The sequence below is a fragment of the Microtus oregoni genome, unplaced genomic scaffold, assembly GCF_018167655.1.
Source record: "Microtus oregoni isolate MIOR12 unplaced genomic scaffold, Mior012 000010F_ref0000083, whole genome shotgun sequence".
NCBI lineage: Eukaryota > Metazoa > Chordata > Mammalia > Rodentia > Cricetidae > Microtus > Microtus oregoni.
In genome coordinates, this window is record NW_024543069.1 from 36,609,532 (window position 1) to 36,618,355 (window position 8,824).

The following is an 8,824-nucleotide window of genomic DNA, read 5'->3' on the forward strand; positions in this document are numbered from 1 at the left end:
TTAATCCATTTCTATTAATCTGTATATCACCTGGCATACTAGCAAAGTCTCAGCACGTCTGTCTCCAGCAGCGGATCCACAGTGTCCCCCTGACTTTGCCCCTCTCCCTCCCAGCATTCAGTTCTGTCTTCCCTGCCTACCTAAGTTTTGCCCTATCAACAGGCCAAGGCAGTTTCTTTATTCATTAACCAATAAAAGCAACACATAGAAAGAAGGACCTCCCACACCAAAATACTACATGCTCTTACTTATTACCTTGTAATCCATAAATGGTTTGTTAGCTCAGCAAATACTTCCTTAGGGCCTGCGATGTGCCAAGATTCGTGCCAGCCACCAACTGAACTAAGACACATAAGGCCATGGCTCTGCTCTCAAGATGTTTCAAGTGTAGTTCATTTTTATATTATTGGGTTAAACCAAATATATTTTACCAATTTATCTCTTTGATTTACAAATAGGGTGGTTCCCTGTGGCACAAAATCCTGAGAGTGTGGACTCCACACGGATGTCCTTCCAACCATCACTGCTGAGAAGAAGAGTGCTTGAGAGATGGTGGGAGAGGAGCTACCCTGGGCAGCCTACGAGAATGTCAGACACTGTGATGGAAGGCCAGAGGCGGCAAAACACTACTCTCCACGTGATGAAGGCAGCTGGAGAAAGAAATGAACGGAAGGAAAGGAGGCAGCCATGAGATCAGCTCCAAGGCCCTCACTCAGGAGCCTGAGCCCAGGCTTTATGTGTGTGAGGCAAAGGCTCTGCTCTGAGAACTATCTGTGGAACACCGACAGTGTATCCATGGAGACTCAACCTATTCTCCAGGTATTTTAGAAAGAAATAACGAGATGGTTTAGGTAGTTTCTTTATGGTCAGAGATTATTTCTAAAGTGTCTATGAGACTTTATGGACAGGAGTGAACTTTTTAAATTACTGGTGGCATTAGGAGGTGGGGGTCTCTTCAGTCATTTGAAACCCTAATATCTTAGTTAGGGGTTTCTATTTCTGTGAAGAGACACCATGACCATAGTAACTCTTATAAATGAAAATATTTCCTTGGGGTTTGTTTACAGTTCAGAGGTTTAGTCCATTATTGTCATGACAAGAAACACGGCAGCACACGGGCAGACATGGAGCTGGAGAGGTAGCTGAGAGTTCTATATCAGGACTGGCAGGCCCTAAGAAGAGAGACAGAGGCATTGGGCCTGGCTTCAGCATTTGAAACCCCAAAGCCCACCTCCAGTGACACACTTCCTCCAACAAGGTCACACCCACTCCAACAAGGCCACACCTACTCCTTCAAGGCCATTTCTCCTACACCACTCCCTAAACATTCAAATATGGGAGCACACGGGACCCGTTTTTATTCAAACCACCACACCTAAGCACAAAATTTCTGCGGAGGAAGAAACTCTTCCCGGTATTAGGAAGGAACATGATCTTTTCTGGACTTGGGACTCAAACTGAGATGCTGTGATATCCTCAGTCTCAAGACTTCTGGGTTTCGGTGGAAACCTGTAATTAGCTCTCTTGAGTCTCTGAGTGCAGTTGTGGGAAATGCATGAATTAATCTTCATTAATATATAGTAATATAAATATATACATGTGTGCATAATATACCATCCTATGGCTTCTGCTTCTCTGAAGATTGTAGGATGCTGATCAATAGGACATTTGCCAATTACCTGGTGAAATTAATAAGAACTTAATTAAATACAATACAATTTAACTAGAAAAAGCTTTCTAATCTGGCAAGTTGTTCAGTTACTGTACTCTTTCAAAAACGCTGAACTGCATATGTGTGCATGAAATAAAATCCGAACGAAGCAACTAACTCCACCAAGTTAGATATGTAGAAGCCGAGGCCGAGGAGTACCCCGTTCCTGAGGATTGCTGCAAGCCCACCTTCACACTAATTTGGAGTACACTTTTTTTTGTTCAAGAGCTATCAAGTAGGAAGTTAACATAGACCTCAGCTGCAGCATATTTGGGACAGTGGTAGAGTAAACACAAACTTCTCCAAGAGTCCTAAGTGTGTCCTGGTCCACACAGGAGTGTCTCCAAACCCCATCTAAGATGCGGTCATCGCTCAAATTCAAAACCACATAAGAAAGCCCTCCCTGTGAGATCAACAGCAGACAGAATTTCTGCCTTATATCAGATGTTCCTGAAGCCGAAGTCCAGAGAAGGAGGGGCTTGTCCAAGGCCACTCACCTGGCTCCGAAGGCAAACATTACCTCCCTTTAAGGGTCCTACCACACATTTTTTCCTAAATGTCCACAGGACAAATATTCAGGGTCTCTCCTTTAGTCTCAATATAATTTTCAGTAAATTTAGTTTCTCCTCTTGGAAGGGAATGTTACCAGAGGAAGGGCAACGAGATGAAGTAATAGAACTAAAAATCTCAAATATAAAAATAATTCGAAAACAACATAAAAAGCTGAGATTTTTCACTGGCTCTATTCTTAGTAGGCAGGGCAGGTTCCACTGTGGAAAGCATGTGAGCTTGGGTTTAGAGCCGCTGAGGGAGAGAAGCTTGTGTAAGTACCCGGGTTCCAAGAGCAAGCAGACAGTGTGGGTGCTCAGAGCATTCTGTGTGGGTGCCCCTGTCTTTCCTGCTTGTTTCCCTCCCTCAGGTACGTTCTTGTCACTCGGGGCTCCTGATCACAGGCCTCCTCCATCCCTAGCCCCAGTCGCCGCTCTAGGCTTCCCAGGGCACCAAGGCCCTTTCTTCCTCTCCTTTATTGCGCCAACTGCCACTACATAGCCTCAATTGCTTCTTCTCGCTTTACCAGGGTCTGGCTCTTGTCCTTTGATGGCTTGCAAAATGTTTTGGAGTTGTGTTCTCACGCCCGCGCCCCTCTCTCCACATGTGTGCGGTGTTACCTTTATCTCTGTGCTCCTGGCCACACGTTATCTCACCTTCGGGGCAACACGCCTTTCTCTCTGCACCCCATCTTGTACTTCTTTAGTAGCTTCTCTGCCTTTTTCAGAGGCTTCTTACACTTCCTGATCTGTAGATAGATGTCCAGAGAGCCCCCAAGGGTGTGGGTCGGCCTCCTGAAGAGAGCCGATGTCATTTTCCCTTATTTGACATAAACTTATGGCATCCTTTATAAGCAAAATTCGCTCTCTCTCAAAATCCTCGCGTCAGTTTTAAGATCAGGAAGTGCTCTAGCGTGAGACTGAGGAGTGGGCACCCACTTTGAGAACAGCTCCCCATGACTGGCGCACACCCGGGCGCGTGCCTCCCCCCCCATCTCGCTTGATGGTTTCCAGTACTTTCAGATTCTCTCCAACTCCGTACTGTAATTGGGGGTGCCTGCTGCTTCAGTGGTCCCCGCTCCCGGGGTTCACACCACTCTGGACACTTAAGAGTCTCATACCGTGCTGTGCTTTTATATCGTGAACTTCATGGCTGGTCTCTAAAATGCTACATCACTTCTTCATACTTTGAAGATCAACTTATGATTCTCCCTTTTAAAGAAAGTTCTAAGCTGGGCACAGTGGTGTTCTGGAATTCTAGTACTCAGTAGGCTGAGGCAGGAGGATATAATGTCAGTTTGAGGTCAGCCTAGGCTTCACAGCGAGACTCTGTTTCAAAATAAAAAAGAGAAAGAGAGGGAAAAGGAGGGAAGGAGGGAGGAAATATAAAGAAAATTAAAAGCTGCCTCTATCTGCTCCCAAGAAGAAAAGTAGCAGGGCATCCTAAAAGTTGATTCATTTCTTATAATAAATATCCAAAGATTTTATTTATTTATTATTATTTTGAATATTTATTATTTTAATATTTCATAATTTTAATACTTAATATTTATTTATTATAATGCCGAGACATGCTAGCCCTACCTGCTAGCAGACATTTACTTTGTTCCCAGAGAGGAGTCTTATCCTGTGACTTGATTTACCAAAGGGTTAAAGAACTAAGAGAAAGAAGTGGCTAACTTTCCCTCCCTATTGCTTGGTGGCAAATTAATATCTGAAAAACCCCTGAAAATGAAAATGAAAAGTGAGAGAAAGTACCTAGAAGCCAAAAAAAGAAAGAGGGAATTAGTGAAACCCTGGCAGCATTGAGCAATCGTGACTCAATAAGCTGAGGGAACCAAGTGAATAATTCTCTACCCAAAGAAACTTGTTTCTGCTTTGTACGTTTTAGTCCCATAAGAGGCCATTAGAACCATCACTCGGTGAGATGATGCCTGTTAAACCATGTTCTAAGCATGTCCAAAAGGGAAAGCCTGTCCTCTTTGCCCTGAAATATGATTCATAACATAAGAAATATGATCCAGAACAGCAGCTCTGCCCTAACCTAACGAGGTCACCGTGGTAACCCCTTTAATGCCATTCCTTTCTTCCTGAGCAAGACCCTGGCCGGCTTTATCCCAGTGCTCTCGCTGACTACTGAGACTGTTGAGGGCCAGGATGTAGCTCCTCGTACACAAAGCCTAGTGTTTAATCCCCATGGCACACACTCCTGATAGAATTAGAAATCCATAGATTTAAAAAAAAGCAACAGTGCAAACAGACACACAAGAGAGGTTTCGACTCACTGGTGGGTGAAAGAATTAAAATCAGAATAACAGGAAAACGTTTTCCTCCGTCATCAACAATATCCAATCTTGTCTGAGTTGGGGGGCCCTCATATGTTGGTCACGTGTTGGTAGTCAGCAGACATGTTCCGAAGAGGCCATCTCTGCTAGATCTCTCTTCACAGGCTAGCTGCCCCTCCCCCCACAAAGACAAACAGCAAAAACAAACCTTGAGGTTTGAAATCTCAGAAAACTTTGCTTTTCTTTCTTTTTTTTTTCTTCTTTTCAGTTTGGCAGCTTTGTCCTCTAAGCAAGACACAAGCTGCCCTGACTTAGCAAGCCCTTTGAGAATTTTATCATAAAACCTCGCCACAAGCATGCACACGAGGCAATTTTCTGCATGACTAAAATAGATATGTCACAGGGAAAAGATGGTTTTCGAGTATGGGCAGGGGATCCCTATATGAGCAAACCACTAGGCTGGTCTCAGGGTTTTGAGTTGGGAGGGAATCTCAGTCCCCCTGCGCCGAGTTTCCTGCCTTTGTTGATGGCTTTCGATCTTAATGCCATTGAAAACAGAACCTTTTTACAAATGACTTCTGAACGTGGAAAAACCAAACTGCTCGATCATTCTCATTCCAGCGGCGGAAGGTATGATCACGACACGGCGAGCCCTCCCCTCCTTTACTTTCAGTTTTCCCCCCTTGAAGATGTGGAAAATGGCAGATGCTAATTTAAATGAAGGTGGGAAGGCCAGATCTCAAGCTCATCTCTCCACCGTACTGACTGCTCTGTGCGTCAGGCCATCCGCATTTTTCCATTGTCTCAAGGCCCTTGTCCACCTCTGGCTCCCCCACTTTGAAGGGGGAACACGCAGCACCCTTCGACACAAGTTGTACAACTCAAGTTTTCCATTTTTCTTTTCAACTTTCTAAAAACACAACTATGAGTTACGAATGCTCTAAGGCTAAATTCACCTGGAAAGAAATAAATTAACATGTGTATCTCAAAATTGTTACAAACAGCCTCCATACCAACAATATTGTTTGTTTCTTAATACATAATGTGTTGCGGGACTACGCAGTTGGATCCTCGTATGCACAGGTGAGACAGCCCTGCAGAGCACAGTGGCCCTCGTGCTGGCTCCAGGGGACACCCGGGGACTCACTTCACCTGTGGAGACTAAGGGGCAGGGAAAGTGGGTGTGGCCTAATGGCCTGGCTGAAAAGCTTTCTCTGTGATGAGATGTTTAGAACAGGTGGGTGAGAATCTAGGCGAGCGGGGAGACAGCAGAGTTGAAGGTGGCCTCAGACCAAAGAATGGAAGACTCCAGCAGAGCAGGTGACTAAAACCAGACAATGACAGGCGTCAACTCTGATTCCCTGACTCCGAGTCCAGTTCCCTAAGGAACCCAGGCACCACATGGGTCTAGTTCCCTGAAGATATCAGGCTGGGAGAAGAATCACATTCAGCTGTACTTCTAAGAGTCAGAATTATGTGATTTGGAGGAATTGCAGTTTAACTATGAACAACCCCCCACATTAGAACATTAGCTTGTAGAGGGTAATGTTATTATCTAAGGAGGGAACCCATTCTCTCTGCTCATAAAACCCATACAATTGGCTTCCTCAGAACTTTCTGTTTTCTGTTGTCAGCAGCTTCAGTGAAAGCAATAGGCCTTTAATGTCCACACATCAGGACCCAGCACCCTGAGCCAGAGAAGAGACCAGGACAGGAAGAGCTAAGTGGAAGTCTAGCCCCCTCCCCACCTCCTCCACCAGGTTCCCTCCCCTCCCCACCTCCTCTACCCTGGTGCCCACCCCATCCCCACCTCCTCCACCAGGTGCCCACCCCTTCCCCACCATCTCCACCAGGTGCCCTCCCCTCCCCACCTCCTCCACCAGGTGCCCCACCCCCTCCCCACCTCCTCCACCAGGTGCCCACCCCTCCCCACCTCCTCCACCAGGTGCCCACCCCCTCCCCACCCACCTCCTCTACCCTGGTGCCCTCCCCTCCCCACCTCCTCCACCAGGTGCCCACCCCCTCCCCACCTCCTCCACCAGGTGCCCACCCCCTCCCCACCTCCTCCACCAGGTGCCCTCCCCTTCCCACCTCCTCCACCAGGTGCCTTCCCCTCCCCACCTCTTCCACCAGGTGCCGACCCCCTCCCCACCTCCTCCACCAGGTGCCCACCCCCTCCCCATCTCCTCCACCAGGTGCCCACCCCTTCCCCACCTCCTCCACTCAGGTGCTCTCCCCCTCCCCACCCCACCTCCTCTACCAGGCCTCTATAAAGCACTGGGGGGGGGGCAGGGAGGCACAGAGAGAAATCATGCCTATGTTCTATTCCCACAGTGCCTCTGGACAGGGCAACACAAAGCCCTAAATACAGAATACTGAATGACGCTCTCGGGAACCCCGCCAGGCCTTCTGTATTCCATTTGTTCCCTACAGATACAAATCTTTCAGGACTATTTCACAGGGATCCTTACATCTTGCAGAAGCTCCTTGGGATTGCAGGCAGAAAAATTACCCAGCAAGTAGGTGCACATTATTGGGTGAAAATGGCCTCAACCTAAGACTCACCCTCGAGGTTCCTGCCAACTGAAAAGGCTGGAACATAAACTTCTGAGCATGTCTGCATACACCGTGAATCCTGAAAAGAGTTTTCATAAGCCCCAAGCTTACATAATCTTATTGCTTGTGTTTATGGCTTGTGATTTAATCCAAACACTTGCCTATCCATTTTCAAAATAGTGCCGAGCCTTGAACCTACAGCCTGATATAAGCTAGGCACGCACTACTCCACTGAGCAACATCCCCAGCCTTGATTGTTCTGCTGTCTTGTTTATTTTGGTTTGTGAGACAGGGTCCTACAACCACAGCTCAGGCTGTCTCAGACTCCAAGTTCATATGCTGTCACCCCTCAAGTTCTGGGGCTACAGGTGGCCTTGACTCTTCAGGGCTTCCTAGGGAGCATAACTAGTCAGCCCAGCCAGCGGCTGCCACACCACTCTCGATGGCTTTCTGTTCGGATTATTTGCATTTTTACCGACTGATCTCTTTGAACACTCTGTTCTGTCTTCTTTCAATCTTTCTCTTGTAAGGGAAGAACAGAAAGCAGCCGCAGCGGCTCACATATGAAGACAAGCCACAGTCATGAAAGAGAAGGCCGGAACTGTTCTTCCAAATGAAAATAGTTTGGCTGTTGCTTTGAAAAAGGTAATACTTGTTTAAAAGGATGACTTACGCCCCAGGATTTAAATTAAAATAAATACAGCGATATAAAGGAAAAGAAAAAGAAAAACACTCCCCAGATTATAACATTTAGAAAGTAATCATCATTAATGTTAAAGGTACATCACAATTGTGTCTCTTTATATGGACATTAATTTGGTTGAGGAGAGAGAGATCCTGTCTTTCTCTAAGTCCTCAAACCAAACCTGGTACTGTCCCTCGATTTGGTGCTTGAATGCTGTCACCTAGGGTAGATAGATAAGTGCACTCCGTGTTTCAAAATTACCCACAGCGTAGTAGCTCTGCAGATCAAATTAACCACAGGACAGCCCTAAAGATCACTCAGGAAAATTGCTAGAACCACACTGTTATCTTGTTTCCAGAACAATTCAGAGCCCCTCTAAGGAAACTGGTGAGCTGTGAAGCCGGCTGACGTACACAAGCATCTGATGGAGCCCGGCTCCCTCCGAGTGGCCCCAAATGCCACAGCAGTGGGTGGGGGAGAATCTCTGCAGCATCCCCCTGCATGGGACGCACACGCAGGAGAAAGCCTGCTTCAACAGCGTTGCTTCGCCTTTACCCAGGGAGAGTGGTGTCCTAGGAAACCCCACCCAGAACTTTCGGAATCTTGCAGCAGCTGGCTCAAGGACCCTGCTCATTGTTTTCTGCCTTTTGTTGTTGATGCTGTTCTGTGTTTGAGCAAAGGGTTTCACTATGTAGCCCAGGCTGCCTAGAATGACCGTCCTCTTGTTTCCACCTTGGGTGCCAGAGTCACAGTGCACTCAGGGTTCTAACTGCTGCTCTCTCTACCCACCTGTTCCAGAGCAAGAAAACAGCTTTTGGGAACGTCTGTATGTCAACGTAGACATACAAAATAAAACTGTTTACTAACCGGGGCTGAGGCTCAGGTTGGCAGGGTGCCCAACCAGAGGTTCAGGTATGTCCGTGCTTCTGGTTATTGGGTCTGGTAACCCCTCCCCCCGCTCTGGGTGTTACACAGGCACTTTCTAGAATCTTCAGCTCCGAACCTGTCTGATCCAACAACCAGCTGCATGGTTACCGAG